Source organism: Eumetopias jubatus, unplaced genomic scaffold (genome assembly GCF_037043125.1).
Source record: "Eumetopias jubatus isolate StellerSeaLion01/CBP00866 unplaced genomic scaffold, mEumJub1_p1.0 scaffold_7, whole genome shotgun sequence".
Classification (NCBI taxonomy): domain Eukaryota; kingdom Metazoa; phylum Chordata; class Mammalia; order Carnivora; family Otariidae; genus Eumetopias; species Eumetopias jubatus.
Genome location: NW_028274813.1, coordinates 93116288 through 93142247, shown reverse-complemented (window position 1 = coordinate 93142247; position 25960 = coordinate 93116288).

Sequence of the window (25960 nt, the reverse complement as noted above, 5' to 3'; positions counted from 1 at the left end):
CATTCAAAGCCACTGTTTCCTTACCGATTTTCTGTTTGGATGATCTGTCCATTGATGTATGTGGGATGTTAACATTCCCTACTACTATTGTGTTACTATCGATTATTTCCTTCATGTTTGTTATTAACTTTTTTATGTATTTGGGTGTTCCCATGTTGGATACATAAATATTTACAATTGTTATAGCCTCTTGTTGGGTTGTCCCCTTTATGATTATATAGTGTCCTTTTTTTGTCTCCTGTTAGTCTTTGTTTTAAAGTCTATTTTGTCCGATATAAATATTGTTACCCCAGCTTTCTTTTCACATCCATTTGCATAAATCTTTTCCATCCCCTCCATTTTCAAATTGCAGTTGTGTTTAGGTTTGAAATGAATCTCTTGGAGGCAGCATTATGATTTTTTTTTAAAGATTTTATTTATTTATTTGACAGAGAGAGTTAGCGAGAGCAGAAACAAGCAGGGTGAGTGGGAAAGGGAGAAGCAGGCTTCCTGCCGAGCAGAGAGCCCGATGTGGGGCTCAATCCCAGGACACTGGGATCATGATGGGTTTTGTTTTTTATTCACTTTGTCACCCTATGCCTTTTGACTGGAGCACTTAGTTTACATTCAAAGTAATTATTGATTAGATGTGTATTTATTGCCATTTTGTTTCTATAGATTTTCTCTAATCCTTTCCTCTCTTGCTCTTTCATGGTTTGTTGGCTTTCTTTAATGATATGCAAAGAATAAAGAGAAAGGAATCCAAATATATCTATTACTGGATTTTCTTTTGTGGTTACCATTTGGTTTCTATATAACATCCTCTGCTTATAGCAGTCTATAAAGTTGATGGTTACATAAGTATGAATATATTCTTTACTCCTCTCCCCGCTATATTTTACATATATGGTGTCATATTTTACATCCTTTTATGAATCCCTTGACTGGCTTTTTACAGAAATACTTACTTTTACTGCTTTTGTGTTTCCTACCTTTGTACTGTCACTTTCAGTCTGGCCTTTCCAAACAGGCCCCTTTAATATTTCTTGCAGGGCTGGTTTAGTGGTCATGAATGCTTTTCATTTTTGTCTGTGAAACTCCCCTCCTATTCTGAGTGATGTACTTGCTGAATCGAGTATCCTTGGCTGCAGATTTTTTCCTGTCAGCATTTTCAATATATCATGCCACTCCCTTCTGGTCTGCAAAGTGACTGCTGAAAACCGTACTGATAGCTTTATGGAGTTTCCCTGGTATGTAATTGACTTTTCTCTTGCTTTGAAATTTTTTTATCACTATTTTTTGCCATATTAATTGCTATTTGTCTTAGTGTGGACCTTCTTTGGTGATTTTGTTGAGGGCTGTCTGTGCCTCCTAAATTTGGATTTCTGTTAACCTTTGCCAGATTAGGGAAGATTTCAGCTATTTCTTCAAATTTCTGTCCCCCTTCTTCTTCTAACATCCCTATGATGCAGATGTTACCACACTTGAACTAGTCAACCAGGCATATTATTTATATCTGTTTCACTTAGGTTTCTTGCTATGATTTGATCCTATTCTTTCATCTGAGATCTATTTCTGTGTCTCTTCTTTTTGTTGCTCTGTGTTTTGTGTGTGTGTGTGTTAGGAAAGCCAGCTGCTTCTCTTGGTCTTAGCGGTAGTAGCCTTATGAAGAATAGGTCCAGTAATGCCCTGTAGTGTCCCCTGTTCCCTAGGGCCTGACACTTCACAGAGTCTCCCATGTGTGCCACACATGCTCTGTGGAGTCTTGGTGTCTTCTTCCTCCAGTCCAGTTGTCTGCAGAGGTTCTCTTTGCCCTTTGTGGGCACTGTTTGGTTCCCAGTAGGGGAGAAGCATGTTTTAACAAAGTGGATAGTAGTGTGCTTATGAAAGGTCACCTGCCCCCTCAGAGCGGAGGTCCCACAAAACATGAGTGTCCAGAGATGTGGTGTTGGCAGGGTTTGCACTGGTCTTCTGGGGGAGGGGGGCTGATTTTTTTTTCCCTACTCTTTTTTAGTCTCATTTATTTCTGCTCTGATCATTATCATTTCCTTTACTCCCCTGGAACTTTCTTTTTCTAGGTTAGATTGTTTATTTGAGCCTTTTATCACTATATACCTCCCTCTTGGAACTGCTTTCTCTGCATCCTAAAGATTTTGGTCTATTGTTTTCATTTCATTTTCATTTGCCTCCATGTATTTTTTATTTTCTTCTTTGCTTGCTTCATTGAACTATTGGCTGGTTGTTTAGTCTCCCTATGTTTGTGTTTTTTCCGGTTTTTCCTGTGATTTATTTCTAGTTTCATACCATTGTGATCAGAAAAACACATGCTAGGACTTCAGTCTTCTTAAATTTATTGAGGCTTGTTTTGTGGCCTAATTTATGTTCTATTCTGGAGAACATTCTTAGATGTTCTTAGACTGTATATTCTGTTTTGGGATGGAATGATCTGAACATATGTCCATCTGGTCTAATGTTTCCTTCAATGACACTGTTTCCTTACTGATTTTTTGCCTTAATCACCTATCCATTGATGGAGTTTCAAAGACCCCTACTATTATTGTATTACCATCAATTTCTCTCTTTATGTCTGTTAATAGTTTATGTATTTAGGTGCTCCAGTATTGGGTGAATATTTACAATTGTTATATCCACTTGTTGTCATTATAGTAATGCCCTTCCTGGTCTCTTGTTACAGTCTTTGTTTTAAAGTCTATCTTTTTCTGGTGCAGCCACTCTGGAAAACAGCATGGAGATTCCTCAAAAAGTTAAAAATAGACCTACCTGATGATCCAGCAATTGCACTACTAGGTATTTACCCAAAGAATACAGAAATAGTAGCTCAAAAAGGGATACATAACCCCAATATTTATAGCAGCATTATCTACAATAGCCAAAATATTAAAACAGCCCAAGTGTCCATTGACTGATGAATGGATAAAGAAGATATACCATGGAATATTATCCAGGCATAAAAAAGAATGAAATCTTGCCATTTGCAATGACATGATGGAGCTAGAGAATATAATGCTAAGCGAAGTAAGTCACTTAGATAAAGACAAATACCATATGATTTCACTCCTAGGTGGAGTTTATGGAAAACAAGCAAAGGAGGGACAAGGGGGAGAGAAGCAAGCAAGAAACAGATTCTTAACCATCAGTTTGTTCTTTATAGTTATCAGAATGGAGGTGGGTGGGGTGATGGGTTAAATAGGTGATGGGGATTAAGGAGTGCACTTGTGATGAGCACTGGGTGTTATGTGGAAGTGTTAAATCATTATGTTGTACCCCTGAAACATATTACACTATGTTAAATAACTGGAATTTAAATAAAAACTTAAAAATATTTTTTCCGAGATAAAAATATTAAATGTATAACCTATAATCCTGTTTAGGCACATGCTTTAAAACTTTGAGGTGTTTTAACAGACTCCGCCAAGATTTGACTACTTAGGCTTAAGTTACTTGGAAGGCACTGTCAAACCAACAATAAGCCTTAGGTTGTATTATATGGATAAATGCTATAACTAGTCTAGAAAATACGAAATTCCTTAAGTTTTAATATGTCCTAGTATAAGGCCATTACTTAAATTATTGAAATGTCACAAATAACTGGATTTCCTTGTCAAATGCATTATAATGAACTCTTAGGTCTTTAACCATGTCCATTTGAGGGTTTTTTCATTTATAGTTTTTTTTTAAGATTTATTTATTTTAGAGTACGTGAGCAGGAGGAGGGGCAGAGAGAGAATCCTCAGGCAGACTCCCTGCTGAGCGCAGAGCCTGATGCAGGGCTCAATCTCAGAACCCTGAGATCATGACCTGAGCCAAAATCAAGAGCCAGCCACTAAACTAAGTCACCCAGGCACCCTCATTTATAGTTATTTTGATGCTCTTGCAAAATGTGTCATCTTCAAGGAGATTCATAAAAAGAGCTTTTGACAAATACAGGTTTTTGACATATTTAAAATCATAAAACTGAACTGGGTGAGAATTTCCAGAAATAATGGGAAAGCCACATTCAGTCCTATGTTAATTTTTGTTGTCTGAATGAATTTAGGAAAAGGATAAAATATCCCTTTGTGAACAACTTAAAACATTTAATTTTTCTCCCTACCTCAACCCTCCAAAATCTAGAAACTCTGAGTATTCTTTCTTCCATGGAAATTACAGTTATTTGCATAAGTTCAATAAGAAGCTGTTCTCCTCATAACAGGACACCATTTGGAAACATTGGTTACATACCAAGGCTTTGACTGGAATGTCATATTTGAGAGAGACTTGCATAGACTCAGATATGACCAGACAGATTTAAGGAATTAAGGTTGACTTTATGGAGCCAATGGGTCCCCCTTGGAAATGTTGGCCTGATACCTTGCTTGCAGAGTTCCCAGCAGCCTTACCAGGTGAGTAAAGAATGTCCCTTCCTGGAAGGTGCAGAAACCTCAGGATATTTGGGGGATTTGAAGAAGAGGAATTCACTCAAATCAACAGGTGTTGCAGGCAAGTCTGACGGCAAGAATTTGGCTTGTCTCTAGCCTCAAGTTCAATCTAGAGCTTCCTTTAAAATCTGCTTTGCTGGAACTTTTTATAAGGATCTGTATATGGTCAGTCACTATTCTTGCTGAGCTTATGTAAATAGGCCAAGTTTGTTAAAACTGGACTTGTTTTAACATGAATTAGTTTTGATTGGCTATTTCTGGAAATAAGGGTGAATTTAGAAAGAAAAACTGTTCCGATGTATCCCTATGGATGTTCGATTCTAATTTTGTCTTTAAATGTTTGTTGTTTGCCTAAGCTAGACAACTTGAGGTAAACTTCAGAGAGCTTGCCGTAACAGCTCATATGTAAACAATCTTCCTGCTTGTTCTTCTATGGGGATAATAAAAAGGACCCCATGGGCATATGGTGATTTAGACAGCACAACAAGGGGATGGACTCCCTAACAATTGTGTAACTCCGCTATAACCTTGATCAGTTCTCTATGGCTGGGATAACAAAATCACTCCTTAAAAATGAGAGCATACCCCACTCCGTGGAGCTAACTATGAAATGGTTGAGATAATGGATGGCCCCACCTTCCTTAATAACTAGATTGGAGAATGCACTTGGGGATGCCCTTCTCCAGAGACAGGTCATCTCCCGCTTGCCCGCAATTCCTCATTACTAAGCTATTGCTAAGGCTAGACATAAGGCAAAGGGGCTTCTTGCTGATTTTATCCCTCACCCCTGTTTGTTCCAGGAGGTACCTCTATCAATGTAAAATTATAACTACAGGCTTTTAGCCAAGCCTACTGGGGCCACTTTTAACCAAACCCAACATGAAGCCACCCACAAATTTGAAAAGTGGCCCTCCAAAACCTAATGGCCATTGATATCCTGACTGCAAATCAAAGAGAAAATTATTATGCTAATACTGAGACTAAATGTTGTGCATCTATCCCAGACAACTCTGCCAATGTATCCAAAGTTTTAGCAGACATGCATACCGTACCTAATTGGTAACTTTTTTTTTTTTTTTTACAATGGGCACATTTTGCTGAGCTACACAACCAACCTTGATATGGGCAGTAAGCCACAAGTCCAGCAAGCACTTCAAGCCTCCCTTAGTGGTTTTCTCCATTACATGGTACAGAGGAGCAATTGTATCAATACATAGCCGATATGATGCATCACCTCAATACCAGCACGTACAGGGATATGTCCGTTACTAAAGTTTCTTGCTAGCCTATGGAAAATATTACATGGGATGCTCAAGGCCATAAGAGGCCTTTTTCTTACCTTCATACTATCAAAATTTTAACTGAATATACCAACCCACAGATGGGCTCCCAGCACTGACAGACAAGACCCGTGTTCCACTGGGTCCAGACATCTGACCTCTATTTTTCTTCTAGCAGGTTTAGAAAATGTCATATGGCACATGGAAGCCCTTGATAAATGCATATTTAAGGCCTTAAATGACTCTCAAAATAGCATTACACTATTAAACACTGAAATGACCCAAATTCATAAAGCATTCTACAAAATAGAATGGCATTAGATGTCTTAAAAACAGCACAAGGAGGAACATGTCATTATTAAAGCAGAATGCTGTTTACATTTCAGATTATAACAAAAATATAACAGGGTTACTTACTGATGTGAATGATCAAATTGGTGCTCTCAAAGACCCTGCATGGTCACTTAATGATTGTTTACACTCCTGGTCAGGAGGTGGACCATGTAGTCCATGCTAAAGGGTCTTCACATTGCTCTTCTTATTTTCACTATAATAATCACAATGTGTTATTCACTTTGTTCTCTATTGTCCAGATACATGCAGACAGTTCCTGACTCCTTCACCCAGCTGAAAAATGATCCTTAGTATTCAATAAATCCACCCCGATGTTCCCTCTGGACTCTACAGCAATGGCCCTCCATAATAGTTACTTATAGAGACAATTTTAGTCCATAGGTAGAGACAACTCTACAACCCCTATTCACTTGAAGAAGTTACATAAGATGAGCCCTTCATCCTTCAACAGCCTTAAAGATCTGAGGACCAAAAACTGGTCGGAGGGAAATGAGGGATAGAAGCAAAATAAAAATGTTCATCTTTACCCAACAATGCCCAGCATGGAGCCCATTGTGGGGCTCAAACTCAGGACCCTAAGATCAAGACCTAAGCTAAGACCCAGAGTTGGATGCTCAACCAACTAAGCGGCCCAGGCGCCTCAACTGGCTGCTATATTTTTAAAGGGTCTCAGGGCTGCCTGTACATCTCACAGATAGTTAATATCAAGCTGAATGATAAGCACCAGAGAAATCGTGGTAGTTTTTCGAGTAGAAATTCGAAAAAGACATTTATGATCTAATACTCCCTGCACTGAGCATATACCCACCAGCTTCATTCAGCAAAAGTGAAGCTCTTTCTGCCTTTGGGCCCTGGCCCCATGCTATAATAAAAAGCATCATTTTGCACCAACGGTAACTGTTCGCCTATAACCTCACATCATTCACAGGAACTTTTCTCGGCATGCGTTTTTGTTTTGTTTTGTTTAAGATTTTAGTTGTCAGAGGTGTGAGAGAGAGAGAGAGAGAGAGAGAAAGGGTGCCCGTAAGCACAAGGAAGGGGTGTGGCCAGCAGGGGGAGAAGCAGGCCTCCCGCTGAGCAGGGAGCCCGATGCGGGGCCCCATCCCAGGACCCTGAGATCATGACCTGAGCCGAAGGCAGGTGCTTAACTGACTAAACCACCCAGGCGTCCCACTGCATGCATTTCTTGTATCCATGTTCTTATCAAGGTACCAGTCCTATTGGATTAGAACCCCACCCTCATGATCTCATTTAATGTTAGGGACTTAAGAGATAATACTTTCCAAATGCAGTCACATTGGGAGTTAGGACTGCTCTATGTAAATGTGGGGATGACAGAATTCAGTACTTAACTGTCAATCCCTCATCCTCTTTGAACTGCAGCCTAAGCAACACTCTCCTCGCAAGGCCCTCCATGTTACAATGAGGAGGCTCTTTCTTTAAAAAGCCAGCCAGTCAAGGGCGCCTGGGTGGCTCAGTCGGTTAGGTGCCTGCTTTCAGCTCAGGTCATGATCCCAGGACCCTGAGTCCCAGGGTCCACGCAGCTCGAGTCCCACATCAGGCTCCTTGCTCAGTAGGCATCCTGCTGCTCCCCCTGCTTATACACGCTCTCTCGAATAAAATCTTTAAAAGAAAAAAAAGGGCCGGCCAGTTGATGCATCAAGCTTCCCAGCTTTAAATACTGCAATGGTGACCCCAGTTTCCAAAAGCAGTTCAGATTGCTTAATGCACAAGGGTCTAGGCCATCAGTATCTGGCTCAAATCTCTGGCCTTACACCATGTTATGTACAAGCCAACCCACACTTGGTCTCTTTCTGACCCTTCCCTTCTGTATTGCTTTCAAAAAGTTTTATAGTTGACATACAATATTAGTTGCAGGTGTGCAATGTAGTAATTCAACATTTATATACATTACCAAATAATGCTCACCAGATAAGTGTAGTTACCACTTGCCAAAGTTATTACAATATTGACTATATTCTGTATGCTATAGTTTTTACCCCATGACTTATTTGTAATTGGAAGTTTGTACCTCTTAATCCCCTCTTACATATTCCACCCACCCACCCAGCTCCTTACCTTCTGGCAACCACAAGATTTTTCTTTGTGATATGAGCTTCTCTTATTTGTTCTGTGTTTTAGATTCCATATATAGGTAAAATACTATGGTATTTGTCTTTTTCTGTCAGACTTACTTCACCACACATGATATTGTCTAGGTCTATCCAAGTTGTTAACAAATGACAAGATCTCAGTCATTTTTACGGATGAGTACTATTTCATTATATATATAGAAGCACTTCTTTATCCATTTGTCTATTGATTAACACTTGGGTTGTTTCCATATCATAGGTGCTTGTGGGGGTCCAGGAAACTCTAGCTTAAGTAATTGTTTGGGCGCAGGAGAGTGTACCCTAAACGATGGTCAGGGACCCAAGACACTATATTAGGCAATGGCGGGGAGGGGGAGGGGACTATACCTTGTTAGGCAATTGTTGTGGGCCCAGGAAACCGCATCTTAGGCAATTATCAGGCCCAAAGACACAACTGTGGTGATTTTATCCAAACAAATGCTATAAGAATTAATGTGGGGGTGAGGAAACTGTAGCTGGAGGTGATTTTGTATAGCCACAAGACACTAGCTTAGGTAAATATTGGGGGCCAATGAAACTCTGCCTTGGGTGACTGTGGGAACACAGGAAAATCTTTTTTTATGGAGGGGCAGGAAATTCTCTAGTAAATATTTAGAACAAAGATCTTGAACTTAGGGGATTATAGGGGCACAGAAAACAATCAGGTGATTTTGAGGAACCAGTAACACTATCTTACATGATTGTGGGGCCCTAGTAACTCTACCTTATATGATTGGGTTGCCCAACAATACCTTGTGAATTGGGGGGCCCCAGACACTCTACCTGATGTGTTTGTAGACCCCCAGGAAACTCTACCCTAGGTGATTAAAAGGGCCAAGGACCGTCCAGTATAGTTCATTGTGGAATCCAGGAAACAATAGGGGAATGATTCTATGGGACCTAAGCAGTTCTCCCTTAGGTATGCTGGGATTCCAGGAAACATTACCCTAGGAAGTCTAGGCCCACAAAATTCTATATAAGTGATTGTGGGGGCCCATGAAAACCTGTGTAAGTGGGGGTACCCAGGAGACTGTACATTAGGTGATTTTGCAACCAGAATTGATTGTGGGGGCCCAGGAGGCTACAGCTTTAGGTGATTTTGTGAAGTCAAGACACTACTTTAGAAGAATGTTGGGGACTTCTAACAGTCTACCTTAGGTGATTAAAGAGAGCCAGGATGTACTCCACCCCTGCTTAGTTGATTGTTGGGACAAGAAATTCACTTTGGGTATTGGTGGGGCGGGGGGGGGACAGGAAACTGTAGCTTAGGATATGGTGGGGGTACCAGAAAACTTGACCTTAGGTAGGTAATCTTGGGTGCCCAGGAAACTCGACCTTAGTTCTTTGAAATACACAGGGTAAACCTTTGTGATTTGGGGGCTGCCAAAAATTCTGCCTTCAGAAATATTGAGGACCCCAGAAACTATACCTGAGGTGTTTGGGGGAGTCAGGAATGTGTACCTTATGCAATTAGGGAAACCCAGGAAACTCAGAAAAATGTGGAGGCCAGGAGAACACCTTAGTTAATTGTGGGTGGAGGCCTGGAATGTTCTATCTTGGGTGATCTAGGGGGACTAGGAAACTTAGCCTTAGTTGATTAAGCACTGGAGTATCCTGGGCTCCCAGAATCACCTCAGGTAGAATTTCTTGAGCCCTCCATAATCAACTAAGAGAAAGTATCCTGGGCCCCCAATATTACCCAGGGCAGAATTTCCTGAGACCCCAAATCACTGGGAAATGTATCCTGGCCCATACATACGATGAACTAAGATACAGTTTCCACAATACCACGATCCCCTAAGGTAGAATTCCTGGCAACCCACAAACCCCTAAGAAATAGTTTTCTGGTCTCCCCAAATCATCTAAGGTACAAATTACTGACTGCAATCCCCTAGAATTTCTAGGGCCCTCATTATTTTCAAGAAGTTTGAGTGGGCTGGAAGATCACTAAAGCTTAGTATCCGGTCTCATTCAGAAACATGAGGTAGGTTTTCTGGGCCCACACTGTTGCAGGGTGGGTACATGATAGAGTCATCTCCAGTGTACTCTCCTGGCCCCTCACATGAGTTGATTCAACTAGGGTAGATTATTCTGGCTCCCACAATCACCTAAGGTACAGCTTCCTGTGCCCCACACTCAAAAAAGCTAGTTTCCTGGGCCCCCACATTCACCTACAGAAGATTCCTGAGACGACACAATCACAGAAGGGTCTCTATTAATGGCCCCCATCATCACCTAAGGTAGAGTTTCTTGGCTACAGAGGAACTCAGAGTTTCCTGGGCATCCAGAATCACCTAAAGTAAGTTACCTGGAACCCCAAATCAACCTATGGAGTATACCTGGGACCACGCAATCACAGAAGGGTCTCTATTAATGGCCCTCCACCATCACCTCTGCTAAACTTTATGGGGCCCCTTGCAATCACTGAGGCTGTATTTTCCTCGGCCCCCCACAATCACTAAAGCCAGAGTTGAAATCACGTAAGGTTACAATAATCCACCCCCCAAAATCATCTAAGCTCTAGCTTCCTGGGCCCCCAGGACACCTAATGTAGAGGTTCATGAGCACAAACAACTACCTAAGTAGAGAATCCTGAGCCCCCAGGATCACCTAAGCTAAAGTTTCCTGGGTCCCCCACTATCACCAAAGTCACAGTGACCTTGTCATCCACAATCACCTATGAAAAAGTACCCTGACCCCTCATCACCAGAAGGTAGAGTTCATGGACTCCTACCCTCCCTGCAGTTACCTCATGTACAGTTTCATGGACAGCACAATCAACTAAGGAGAGTTTCCTGGATACCCACAATCACATTAAAGCATAGTTTCCTGACCCCAACAATCACAAAATGTAGAGATGCCTGTCCCCCACCCAACCTCCCCCCATCCCCACCTAAGATCAAGTTTCAGGGGATTCCACCATCACCTAAGGCAGATGGTTTTAGGTGCCCACAGTCATCAGATTGTGTTTCCTTGATGGCCGATACCAACCGAGTGCCCAGGGCCCCCAAAATCCCCTAAGAGTTTTCAGACCCCAAAAATCACCTACGGGTGAGAATACCACCATCCCCCCCTTAACAGGGTTTCTTGGGTCCTGAAGATCACCTAGAGGAGTGTTTTCTGGGACCCCAATGTCACCTAAGGGAGTTTCCTGGGTTCCCTAGATGACCCAAAGTAAAATTTCCTGATAACCCCAAATCATTAGAGGATACATTCCTGATCCCCACACACAGTCACTACAGTATGGTTTCCTGACCACCATGATCCCCTAAGGTAGAAATCCTGGCGCCTACTACCCCTGAGAGTTCCCCGGACTCCCGAGATTGCCTAAAGTATACATTCTTGGGTCCCCAAACACCTAAGGTAGAAATTCCAGGACCTCCAGTATTTCCAAAGGTAGAATGGGGGGCGGGGTATTGCAAAAAAAAAAAAAATCACTAAGATTTACTCCCTATCTCCCTCAAAGACTTAAGGTCAAGTTTTCTGGGCACCCACAATCACCTAAGGTCTAGTTTTCGACCCCTTTCTCCCCCCACCCCCATGAAATATCCTAAGCTGCAGTTGCCTGGACCCCCTACAATTGCCTAAGGTGAATTTTCTGGGCCCCAACAATTTATCAACTAAGCTGAGTATGTCCTGGCTGCCCATTAAAATCACCTAAAACTACAATCTCCTGGACCCCCTACAATCAATCTGGCAGCATTGGCTTCGATCTAAACACCAAGGTTCGGTTTCCTGGGCCCCTCAGTCACCTAAACTAGAGGTACCTGGCCCACCACAATCATCTAAAGTAGATCACTCTGGACCCCCACAATCACTTCTATAGAGTTTCTAGACCTATAATTTCTAGGGTAGTGTTTCTTGGGGCCCCATAACACCTAAGGGAAAACTGCCTAAGCCCCACACAGTCACTAAGGTATGGTTTCCTGGCCCCCAAAATAGTTTTCTTGGCACCTTCAATCACCCAAGGTAGACACTCCTGGGGTTCCACAGACACATCAGGTAGAATGTTTGGGGTCACCTATTCACATAAGGTACATTATCTTGACCACCCACAATCATATAAGGTAGAACTTCTGGGGCCCCATAGTCACCTAAGGTATATCCTGGGTCCCTGCAATCTCTAAAGGTAGAGTTTCCTGGGTTCTATAACCTATGATAGAATTCCTTGGGACCTGACAACCCCTTAAATTAGACTTTTCTGGATACCCACAATCATCTTAGCTAGAGTTTGAGCCACAACCACCTCTCATCGAGTTTCTGGAGCCCAACATCATCTCAGGTAGACTTTTCTGCTTCTCCATAGGCATCTTAACCTGGAATGTGCTGACTCATCAGTAACTCAGCCACATATTCCTATCTCCCACAATCACCTATGGAGGAATTTCCTGACCAGCCTCTTCCCCTGTGTCTATGCTAGAGTTTCCTGGGCCCCCACTGTTACCTAGGGCACATGATATTGGCCCCACACGATCATCTTATGTATACTATCTTAACCCTCACATTCAAACTAAAGTAGATTATTCTAGCTCCCACAGTCACCTGAGGTACAGCTTCCCGTTCTCCCACGGTCACGAAAGCTAGAGTTTCCTGGGCCCCTACATTCACCTATGGAAGATTCCTGGGACCCCAGATTCACATAAATTCTCCCTTAATGGTACATAATCACCTAAATTAGAATTTCCTGACTTCAAAAAACTTAGTTTCCTGGGCATCCAGAATCACCTGAAGTAAATTACCTGGTACCCCACATCAACTTTGGTAGTGTTCCTCTCCCTACACCATCACCTCAGCCTCAATTTCCTGGATGCCCACAATCACTCCAGCAAGTCTTTCCTGGGGCTCCCACAATCACTGAAGCCACATTTTCTGGGCCACCTACAATAACCAAAACTAGCATTTACAGACCTTCTCAGTCACCTCAGTTTGGGATCATCTGTCTCCAACAATTGTCTAAGCTCGAGTTCCTAGGCCCTTGAATCATCTAATATAGAGATTCATGAGTACACACAACCACCTAACTAGAGAGTCCTGGTACTCACAATCACCAAAGTCACAGTGACCTTGGCACCCACAATCACCTATGAAGAAGAACCCTGGCCCCTCATCACCAAAGGGTTGAGTTAAAAGCACCCATTTTCCCCACAATTACCTAATGTACAGTTTCATGGACAGCATCAACAGCTAAATGGGGTTTTCTTGGCATGTGCAATCACACATTGGTATAGTTTCCTGACCCCTACAGTCACCTAATGTACAAATACCTGTCCCACACCCAACCTCCCTCCACTCCCAATAATCACCTATAAACCAGTTACCTGGGACCTATGGGAGACTTTCCTGGGTGTCCAGAATCACCTAAGATTGTGTTCCACTTATGCCAATCAAGTAATCTGGAGTTTTTTTGCCCTCCAAATCCCCCAGGATAGTGTTCTCAGACCCCCCCCTCCGCCATAATCACCTCAAGGTAAGTAAGAATCTTGGCCCCCTATAATCCTATAGCTTTTTGGGCCCTAAATATCACCAAAGGAGTGTTTTCTGGGACCCCAGTCATTTGAGAGATTCTTCCTGCCCTCCCCACCAATCACCTAAGTTAGAATTTCTTGTGTCTGTTATAGTCAACTAAGGTGGAGTTTCCTGGGCTGCCTAGATCACCTTAAGTTGTGTGTTTGGGGTCCCCACAACACCTACCAGAGATTCCTTCCCCCTCCCCCCCATCACTTAAGATGAGTCTCCTGACTACATACCGTAAGGTAGAGCCTCCTTGCCCTGCACCATCATGAAAGGTAGACTTTCCAGAGCCCTAGAAACACCTACGGTAAAATTACTTTTGCCCCCTCTATAACCCAAGGTAGAGTTTTTGGGGTCCACAATCACTGGAGGTAGAGTTCCTAGGCTAACAATGATCTAAGAGTTCCTGCACCCTGAAATCATTGAAGATAGTTTCCTGGGCATCTGCAATCAATCAAGGTATCATTTGTTTGGACCACAGTCACCTAAGGTAGAGTTTTCTGGATACCCACAATCGACTTAAGGAATTTTCCCAATCACCAGAGTTACCTGGGCATACACAAGCAACTAGGGTAGACTTTCCTGGGCCTCCCAGTCATCTAAATTAGACTTTCTTGGGCCCCCACAATCACCCAGAGATTCTGGCCCCACACAATCATCTAAATTAAAGATTCCTGGATCCAGAGAATCACCTAGGATAGTGTGTGCCAGGCACCACAATCACCGATGATGAATGTTTCCTGGGCACCACAGTCACCTAGGGTAGAATCCCTGGGCCCCTACTCTCACGTGAGATAGAGTGCCTACCAGGAAGCAGGGACTCAGACTTGGCCAGAACTAGCACGTCAGTTGCTCTAAATTAGTAGCTCTCAACTCCTGGCACACAGAGAATCACCTGTGGGAACTGTGTACCAATGCCCAGCGCCCCTCCCTCTTCCCCCTCAGTTCTGATGTAGTTGGCCTACATGCTAGCTACAACACTCCGAGCTGATTCTCACTGTCAGCCAGAATTAAGAAGTACTGACCTAAACCCTCATCAGTAACTCTCAGCTAACCCCCAAGAATCACCAAACTTTGAAAGAAAACTAACTGCATGGCAGAAGTAACAAACTCAGCAGAAAGAATCTTTCCAAGCAGCAGCAGCAGCAAAGAGGAATCTAGAATAAAACTTTGAAGTAAACATTAATACCTCAGATTTGGAGGCATCACGAGCCATTTAAAAATCTTCCTGTGACACAAGTTTTTGGAAATTAAAAACATTACTAAAATAAATCTGCCAGTCGTACTTTTATAGCAACTTTTAAAAAAAGTTAAAGGTTTTTTTGTTCTTCCATTATTTTTTGCAAGTTTTAGATGAAATTCACCATTTTAACCATTGTCAAGTGTACAACCCAGTGGCTTTTAGTTTATTTACAACATGAGCAGCCAGAACCATTACCAAATTCCAGACCCTTCCATCTCCCCAGAAAGAGGTCACTTCCAATTTCTCCTCCCCAATCCCTAGCAACCAGAACATCTACCTATCCTGGACATTTCATATAAACTGAATATGTCTCTATAGATCTGCCTATCCTGGACATTTCATATAAACTGAATCATACAACAAATGATTTCCTGTGTCTGATTTCATTTAGCATAATGTTTTCAAGATTTATCCATGTTGTAGCATTTATCAATGCTTCCTTCCTTTTTATGGCTGAGTAATACTCCATGGTGTGGATCTACCCAACTTTGTTTATCCATTCATCTGTTGATGGACATAGATTGTTTATACTTTTTGGATATTATGAGTAATGAATATTTTTAAACATTCTTTTACAAAGTGTGTGGACAGATTTTCAATTCTCTTGAGTATACATCTTAGGAGTGAAATTACAGGTTATGTGGTAGTTCTGTGTTGAACATTTTGAGGATCTGCCAAACTGTTGTTTTTGTTTTTTAAGGATTTTTTTTTTTTTTAGATTTCACCCATTTATTTGACAGAGAGAGAGAGAGAGACAGCGAGAGAGGGAACACAAGCAGGGGGAGTGTGGGAGGGAGAAGCAGGCCTCCCGCAGAGTAGGGAGCCCGATGTGGGGCTCCATCCCAGGACACCAGGACCACGACCCAAGCCAAAAGCAGACGCCCAATGACTGAGCCACCCAGGCGCCCCGCCAAACTGTTTTCCACAGCAGTTGCACTTTCTAACATTCTCATTAGCAATGTCTGAGGGTTCCCTCTTCAGCTTTTATACCTCAGGGGAAAAGGGAAGAGGGGAAAGGGAGAGGACTGGCCAAGGAGACTCTGAGGAAAACACACTTTGTGCCTTTAACATAGAACTGCTGACCTGTGCCCCCTGACCCTGGACTTTTCCTGAGCCACAGACCCCACCCATCCTGACTTACCATCCCTGCAGCTGGAGGGTAGGACACCTCTCCTGGACAAGGTTGGAGGTCGGCTGCTGTCATCCTCCGTCTGCCCCATACAGAGCCACGGGTGCGTCTGTTAACCCACCACACTCAGCTGCTGGTGCCCTGAGGCCTTCGTCCTGATTTGTCTGCCTTTCAGCTGCTGTTCCCGTTCTGCTCAAGGGGCTAATGAAGAGCATCTGTTCATGTTTCCCAGCCACGCCTCTTCCAGTAGCATGTGAAATTCAAAGGAATTGAAAATGCTGGTGACCACAGTTTATAAAAACCCAGAACAAGGCACTACTGTCCCCATCTGGTTAGGCATATACTTAGGGAGGTGCTTATGACCTATGAGCTACAACTTTCCAAGTTCGATTGCCAGTTTAATAAGGCGATCCTGAGTCTGGTCCAGGCAGTGCCTCCCTCTACACCACTAACATCACAGAGCTACATTTTACCACCGTTGCTGAGCTCAGCATGCCACTGAGGCCCCACTGAGGGCCCAGGCTTTGTAGAGCAGGCACAGAGGACACAGGTGGGCACATCACCCAGGAGTGCTCTGACTGCAAGGCAGAACTCTTCCCAGTCCCCTGACCCCGTGGACCTCAGTGCCAGGTGAGACAGCCATACATACCAGGCTGGAGGTCTGTGTGAATGCAGGAACACTCCAGAATCCGCCTGGTCCTGTGTCCTTTCCCAGGAAAGGATGAGAGGGCAAGCAGCAGAGGTGGCTGGCATAGGAGGGTTGAATAAAGAGAAAAGAGAAATCGGGAAGGAGAGCCATCTGGCACCACCATCGCCTGTACAGCCGCCCAGCAGCCCTCCCTCACATCTTTTCCAGAGTCCCTTTTGTCCTGTGGGTATTTAACCTAGTGCTATCCCAGCATGAGCCTTCTACCTTGATACCTGACTCATTTTTAACTAAAGTCCTCGGTGATGATAATCTGCACAAAGCACTTACAACACTGCTAAGTGTATCTCCATTTCTGCTGCAGGGCCAGCCTCAGAGAAATCTAGCAAAGCCGAGAGGAAAGTAGGGGGAGTTTATACTTCAGGCAGATGGAACTCTATTTTGCTTACAAGCAAGGTTCTATCCTATGCCTTAGGTAAGGGCACCCCATAACTGCCAAAACTACATCCTAAGAGCTGAGATCTGAGGCCATTACTCTTGATTTGGAGTGTAATGATAATGACCTTGAGTTTTTTTTTTTAAAGATTTTGTTTATTTGACAGAGAGAGACACAGCGAGAGAGGGAACACAAGCAGGGAGAGTGGGAGAGGGAGAAGCAGGCTTCCCGCGGACCAGGGAGCCCAGTGTGGGGCTCGATCCCAGGACCCTGGGATCGTGACCTGAGCTAAAGGCAGACGCTTAACGACTGAGCCAGCCAGGCGCCCCGACCTTGAGCTCTTGATACAGCCCTGGATATCCTGGTGCATCTTGCCTCCAAGGGTTTTCTGCATTTGATTTATGAAGAATGCCGAGTGGGACATTGCTGCTGACCTAAAGCTTGTCCATAAAATATGTTCTTAAAAATTGGAGGCAGACCTGGGGCACCTGGGTGGCTCAGTCAGTGAAGCATCCAACTCTTGGTTTCAGCTCAGGTCATGATCTCAGGGTTGTGAGATGGAGCCCTGAGTCAGGCTCCCCACTCAGTGGGGAGTCTGCTTGAGATTCTTTCCCTCTGCCTCTCCCCCTACTCCTGTCTCTGTTTCTCTCAAATAAATAAATAAATAAATAAATAAATAAATAAATATTTAATTAATAGGATGCAGACCTGATGAATCATGAAGCCATCCCGCCTCCAAGACTAATCAAAAATGGTCTGGCAGCCAAACACAGGTAGGGGACTGTAATGGGTCATCAGGTGCACTTATCATCTGCTAAAAATAGTGGTTTTGAAGGCTTGATCTTATGTGTTTGTGTTTTCAGGGGGTCACTAACTTTTGCTCCAATCACCTGGTAAGGAGGAAATCTTCCAGCATTTGGTTTTCAGGAGGAGTTGAAAATGCAAGAAAAAGAAAGTAAATAAATCTGTGGTCTGCACCCTGCAACCCTAATCTGGTGTTGAAACTGTGGAGATCACCGTTCTCCTGACCTTAGGACTGTGGTGACACTGACCTTGACTTCTCCATGCAGCCTAGCTAGCCCGATCCAGTCCTGCCTCCGGGCTGGGTATGCATGTCAGCCTCCACTTTCATCTTCCACATCACCTCCTTCTTCTGCAATGGAGCCAAACTCTTCAGTAGATGGTGTGCCACTGATTAAGTATCATATGAGCTGCATTGAAAGGAAATGTCAGGGCAAGTTTTTATTTTTTTATTTATTTTTTTAAAAGATTTTATTTATTTATTTGAGAGAGAGAATGAGATAGAGAGAGCATGAGAGGGGGGAGGGTCAGAGGGAGAAGGAGACTCCCCACTGAGCAGGGAGCCCAATGCGGGACTCAATCCTGGGACTCCAGGGTCATGACCTGAGCCGAAGGCAGTCGCTTAACCAACTGAGCCACCCAGGCGCCCCAGGGCAAGTTTTTAAAAACATGTTCCTCAGGTGGTCATGAGACCAGTTGTTCTCAATCTTGTTACACCTTAGAATCACCTGAAGTACTTTATTAAAAAAAAGCAAAAAACTAGAGATGCCCCTGCTGGCTCTGGAGATTCCGTTTGATTGGCTTAGATGAGGTGTGGCTTGAGCAGGTTCTAAAAGTTCTCTAGGTGATTCTCCTGGTGCGACCAACCAGAGTTGTGCAGCCAGGGTTGAGAATCACTGCATTAAATGGGTACGTGATAGTTAACCCTTTGTGATAATGTGATTCCATTTGTATTCCATTAAGTTAATTGACCCAGGTAAGATTTTACTTAAATCTTAAGATACTTATAATAAGAAAGTCCACTTGAATTATATGAGTGTCAACTTTTTTCTTTCTCTTTTTACTTTTTTTGTTTTGAAGTTAGACATAGTGGTGATTTAATGAGTCCAATAGTTTGATAAGATCTGTTAGGAAAAACAACAGTCTCTTTTCTCCCTCCTTCCATTTCCCAGCCCCATATACAACTTCTTTTAACTCTTTGAACTGATTCTTTTGGTATTTGCCTCTGTATCTTTAATTAGAATGCTTGGATTACTACTTCTTGATTTTTGGTTTGGGATACAGCTGTCATCTTCGTACCATGACAAGTGAAGACATATGCCCTTCCCCCCGCCCCCATTTCCTGCCGCACTCAGATTTCTGTTCCCCTACCAACCCGATATGGTTATATCATAATTTTGTTTAAATCAGTATTCATTTTTTACATTATGATTTTGTATGTCACGCAGAGCTGAGCCATGTAACAAACTATGACTATTTTTCCTTTCTTGTACATTTCTTTTATTACCTTGAGTTAATAATTATCTTTATTTTTTACTTGGTTTTAAGATTTTATTTATTTGAAAGAGAGAGCACACACTCGTGCAAGCAGGGGGAGGGGTACAGGGAGAGGGAGAACCTGAGCAGGGAGCCTGATGTGGGGCTCGATCCCAGGAGGGATCATGACCTGAGCCAAAGGCAGGAGCTTAACCAACTAAGCCGCCCAGGCACCCTACTTGGTTAGTATTTTATTAGCTGTCTATGAACTTTTCAGCAATCCATTCTTAAATTCTCCTCCAGTTGTTTAAATCTCAAGACATGTATTCACATCAGGCATTTTATAAATTTCATCTTTCTGAGGAACTGTCTCCCAGAGCCTCTGACTTGCTCAGATGCAGGTTGGTCATCCTCTGTGCCTCCTACACAACTGTCATCCTGTAATATCCCTTCAATATCATCCTGGATTCCCTTCACTTTTCACCCCTCTTGGGTCTCCTGTTTCTCCATCCCTGCCTTTTTTCTTTCTTGGTTTACTCCCTCATTTTGCTGAAACACATCCTCCAGTAACTTTCTGAGATCCAGTAACTTTCTGAGAAAGAGTATGAGAAATAACAAGTTAGAAGCCTGGCATGTTTAAAAATATCTTTATTTTACCTTCACAGTTGATTAATGCTTTGGGCATAAAGTTCTAGATTGTAAATTATTTTTATTCAATTTTAGAGTCATTTCTCCATTTCCTTTTAGCTTCCACTGTTAAAGGCATTCTTCCAATGTTCTTTTAACTTCCAGTGTTGATTCCTGATCCTTTTTTTGTGGACTGTTTTTTCCTTCTCTCTCTCTCTCTCCCCGGAAGCCTGCAGGATCTTCTCTTTGACCCCAGAGTTCTGAAATTTCGCAATAATATATGATATTCATCCATTGTGCTAGGCACTTAGTTGAGCCTTTCAACCTGTAAACTTCCATCGTTCGATTCTGGGAGATCTTAAAGCATTTTATTGATGATGCCATCCTTTCTGCTTTTCTGTTTTCTCCTCCAAAACTCCTGATGTTTGGATGTTGGACTTCCTTGATGACATTTACTTTTCCAAATATAGTTGGAAGGGTCTCATTGTAGACACTGTAGTTTGGCTAACCCAATGCCCACTCCCCACTTCCTTCTTTCCTGGACTCTACATTTGGGATGGGAAAAGCTAAATGGTTGCTTTCCCAGTTACCCTTGCAGCTAAAAGTGGCCATGTGACACAGTCCTGCCAAGGAGATGTTAGCAAAAGTCTGTTGGGAGGTTCTGGAAAATCTTGTGCTTTCCTAATATCAAGCACAGACGATGCTAGCATGGTCCCTCATCCTTCTCCCCGCCTCGAATATGGATTCATATGGATGAATATGGAGCCGTTCAAGTTACCTTGAACTCACGAGGAAATGGCAAAACAATCACAGATGTTATCCGTAATAGTATCCAAATCAGCCACTGAACCAATTCCAGAAGCTGCATGTCTCCTGAATTTTTGTTACATGAGAAAAATGAATCTTGTTTTTTTAAGCCTCTATAGGTTAGTTTTTCTGTGACTTGCAGCCAAATTTATTCCTGATAGATTCCTGCTTGCTGTAGACACTTGATAAATATTCGTCTGGTTGAATTTTATAGAGGGTATGAGAGATTTGAGCCCATGGATGCTGTACATAAAATGTTCACCTCTCCAAGAGACAGAACTAAAAAAAAAAAAGGAAAGCACCCAGGTCTCTCTTGATGTCTTCAGAACATCTATAGTAAAAGGTTAGGAGGACCAAGAGGAGCTTTTCTTCAAAGTAGGCAGAGAAAGATACCAGATGAGTTTGGGGAGAATGACAAGAGATCAATGTCAAGGCAGGGAAAGAGCACATAAAACCACATTTTCTCTTCACAGGCTTAGAGAGTCACAGTATTTGGACAATAGGGGTGGCATTTGTTAAAGCAGCAGGAGAGGAAAAAGACCTAAAAGGCCTGGCAGAGGAACACTTTGTTTTATCTAAAATACAGTCCTATCCATTTGTGCTTCTTCCCTGTTATATGTGTTGAACCAAAATAATAATTACTCCGTAATCTGTGCTCCCAGGGTAGGCCATCCAGTGTTTTAACAGGCAGAAGAAGAACGGCGTAAGAAGTAAAGCCCATTTCATTCTAAAAACCAGACATTGAAGTTTTCTAGAAGCAAATGCTTTTCAGCATGATTGTAATTGTATGTTTCCATTACCCCAAAAAATCAAGGAGCTAAAGCAAGAGTAAATTTGATTTAAAAGATATGTATTAGGCAGCAGTTGCACATCCAGAAAAGGCCCAATTTGGCTATGAAATCGGTTTCCTGCTGACAAGTCAGGCAAGGTCAGATAAAGTGGGGCCATCATCCACCACAAGATTCTTCCGCACCTTTAGGAACTGGAGTTTTCCCCCACTGGAAACACACCACTTCTCAGAAATGAGTTTTCAAGAAAGAGAAGTTGGCCTTACTGTGGTTTGACGGCTCTGACCACAGTATTTACCATGGCTATTTCTATTTTTTAAAGCTGCTTTCCAGTAACTGAGTAGACCTCAAGGCTGGTGCCTTCAACCACAGAGACCCTTCTGCTAGGGCCCTGGGGCTGCTCCACAAGGAGATGGAAGATGGGGGGTGGGATGGATAAAAGAAGGGGCCGAAGGATAGCAAGTGGCATTGTGTGTGGGGGGGGGGCTATCCCATGGGCTGAGGGCATCTGGGTGACCCGGTGCAAACTGAGCCACAGCGTGGGGCTTACCAGCATCTACACTGTCTGAGGAGGGCACTCAGATCCAGCGCTGCCGTCCGCCTGTGTCCCAGCACAACTTCCTCAGGGGCACTGAACAGATGAGAAGAGGTTTTGGAACAGTAGTTCTTAGTAACCCTGGCGCGTCCAGTGGGAGGAGTGACCCTTCTTCTCCCGGTGGCTTAACTCACCTTAGGCTGTTGTCTCAGAGCGACCCCTTGTGGCGAGGCGGAGTGAGGACTTGCCCTAAGAGTGGTATGTAGAGGCAGGAAGGTTGCCTTGCCTCTAGACTGTAGAATTGGTCTTTCTGGGGACGCACGGTGGTTGGTTTGCCCCATCTCTGCTCCCAGAGGAAAGAATAGGGAGTTCAGAGGTGCATGCTTCCCACAATGGCCAGTGTGGTTCCTCTGGTTTATTCTGTTGAACAGAATTGAAATTCTCTCTCAACCTTAGCTCTTCATTTGTTAAAGCTAGTTTTTCAACTACTTATGCATTTAACTTCATTGGACATTAGGTCTCTGCAGTTTTTTACAATGTGGTCTTTTTACGCTCAAAGTTTTCAAACTCCCAACCTAAATAACAACTTGTCTTTAAAAAATATATTTAGGGGGCGCCTGCGTGGCTCAGTGGTCAAGCGTCTGCCTTCAGCTCAGGTCCTGATCCCAGGGCCTGGGGTGGAGCCCTGCATCGGGTTCCCTGGTCTGAGGGAAGCCTGCTTCTCCCTCTCCCACTCCCTGCTTGTGTTCCCTCTCTAGCTGTCTCTCTCTGTGTCAAATAAATAAATAAAATCTTTAAAAAAAATAAAAATAAAAATATATTTAAAATAATAGAAGGATGTATAAATAATTTATACTACTTCAACTCTGTGCAGCCACTTTAAATTATAATTATGGTTCTACAATTCCTGGAGGGAATAGAAATTGGCACAGCCACTTCTTATTTTATTATTTTTAGATTTCTATTATGGACAATTCCAGAAATACAAATTTAGAGGAAATGACATAATGAATCCTCACATACCCAATACCTCCTTTATACCCTATCTCTTCACATAAGCAAATCCTAGCTTCTCCATACAAGCTCCTGAGTTCCCTGACCTGAACGTAGTCATCTTCAAGTGGTCCTGTTTTCCTGTATGACAAGAGGTTCCAGGTTCATCCTGTACTTTTGCTGTCCCAGTGGAATCAGCCATTTCCTTTAAATAAATATTATTTAGAAAGCCCAATATGGGTTCTCAGGGTGAGACTGATCCTGAGCTGCTCACCATTTCTAGGTTACAGTGCCTACTTTGGCATTCTTTTCAGGCTCTTTTTTTTTTTTTTAAGATTTTATTTATTTATTTGAGAGAGAAAGAATGAGAGACAGAGAGCACGAGAGGGAAGAGGGTCAGAGAGAGAAGCAGACTCCCCGCTGAGCAGGGAGCCCGTCGTGGGACTTGATCCCGGGACTCCAGGATCATGACCTGAGCTGAAGGCAGTCGCTTAACCAACTGAGCCACCCAGGCACCCCTTTTCAGGCTCTTTTAAACATTTGGACTCATATAACTATAATAGGCCACACTTGGCATTGACTTCACTTAGGATAAAGGATCCGAGGACAGGAAACACAGCACACCAGCCAGGCGGTGGTAGGCATTTCTCTAGGCTCTACACTCCCTGCCCCCATTGGAGGAGGTCATCGAGAGGGCGCGGACTGCTGGGTGACACATGAGCTAGACTGGGAAAATCAGAGGCTCCTCACCACCACCCACCCCTCCATCCGTCCACCTCCAACCCCCATCCCAACCCCACCCCCAGTCCTTGGAATATACATTCTACCTACCCGCCCCCCCACAGTGGGAGCTATTCCAAGGACGTAGCCTTGAAAGAGTAAGGCGTTGTGGAGACCATCTGGGCTGTGCTTGTAACTGAACCCAGTTAAGGCCTCTGTATAAACTCTTTTTAAGACTCTGGCAGGCAGAGATCTGCTCATCTTGCAGCTAGCCATACAAGACAAGCCTCACAAGTTAAGTTCCCTTGCTGATTAAACTTGCCACCTATGATCTGGAGAGGTCTGCCTCTTTCTTCAGCCGCTCCTTGCCCTCCATGTACAGGGGCCAGTTTGCAAACCAACACCCCCACCCGCATTCCCACTATAGGATTGCCAGCTAAAGTGCAGGATGCCCAGTTAAACCTCAGTTTCAGATAAACAATTAATAAAAACCTCTTACCCCAGTTAGGAGCCAATATCTCTAGTAACAGTTCTATGGGACTAGCTTGCTCCTGTGTCCCTAGAAGGGACGTGTCCAGTTCCAAGTCAAAATTCTCAGGGAACTCCCAAACCATAGCTTCCCACGAGGTCTTTCTAATTCATTCACTGTCCTCACTGTCCAGATACAGTGCACCATTTTTACCACAAGCAATGTTGCCTAGTAACGCAGCTAACATTCCACTCTTATCAGATTCCCAGGAGAACAGAGCTATAGAAAATAAACTCCATGGAGAATGAGAAATAATTTGTTTTAGCCCTTTATATGTACAGGCCTTTTTGGAGGTCAGAGCTAAGACAATATACAAAGATGGATGATAGATGACAGATGATAGAGAGTATAAAGGAAGACTCAGTTTTCCACCTGTGTGGAGAAAACCCAGTTCTTCCTTATTATGTCTTTGTTTCCTGTGTGTCTCCTTTACTACTCACACGAAACACTTCACTCCTGACACTTCTGGTCACCAAATATGTGGAGGTTATTCCCCACACCAAGCAATTCTCTGCAACACCAATTGGGTGTCACACAGTTCAAATCAATTCAGACACTACCTACCTGAAGATAGCGTCAGATCCCACACCTTAAGGGCTCAGTCCCATAAGATTGTCTCCACACACACACTCCACACACACACACCCACACACACACTTCGATGCCATTCGCAAGCCCAGGTTATCACCTCCTGACCAACCTATAGATCAGTTGGTTCCAATAGGCTATAGATCGGGGGTTCAAATGACCCCCTCCTTGGGTTCAATTAATTTGCTACAGCATCTCACAGAACTCAGAGAAACATTTTACTTACTAGATCACCAGTTTATTGTGAAAGGATATAACTCAGGAACAGCCAGATGGAAGAGATACATAAAACAAGGTATGGGAAAGGAGCGGGTAGCTTCCATGGCCTCTCAGAATACACCATTGCCCCCACCTCTCCACATGGTCACCAACCCAGAAGCTCTCAGATCCCCATCCTTTTGGGTTTTTATGGAGGCTTCCTTACATTGGCATAACTGATTAAATCATTGGTCACCGGCAATTGACTCAACCACCCAGCCCCTCTCCCTTCTCCTGAGGTTGGGGGTGGGGTGGGGGGGATTGACAGTTCCAACCCCCTAGTCACATGATTGACTCCCCGACCTCCATGCTTAGGTGGGGTCCAAAAGTCACCATTAACATAACAAAAGACACTTTAACCCTCCCATCACTTAGGAAATCTCAAGGGCTCTAGGAGATCTGTGCCAGAAATGGGGATGAAGACTAAATATATATTTCTTATTATAAATCACAATATCAGAGAGAGATGACAAAGGTAATTTGTAAATATAGAGATTGATAAATATGGATAAATAAAACACATTATGGGTTCATATTGATACTTGCAATTCCAATACAAGATTATAAGGTTGTTATTTATATTGATCTTCCTTTCTACCTCCTTTCTCTCACGCTAAATACCCCACTTCTCAACACACACTCATTTACTCTTTCACACAATATCTATCCAACAGTCTTAAGATAAGAGT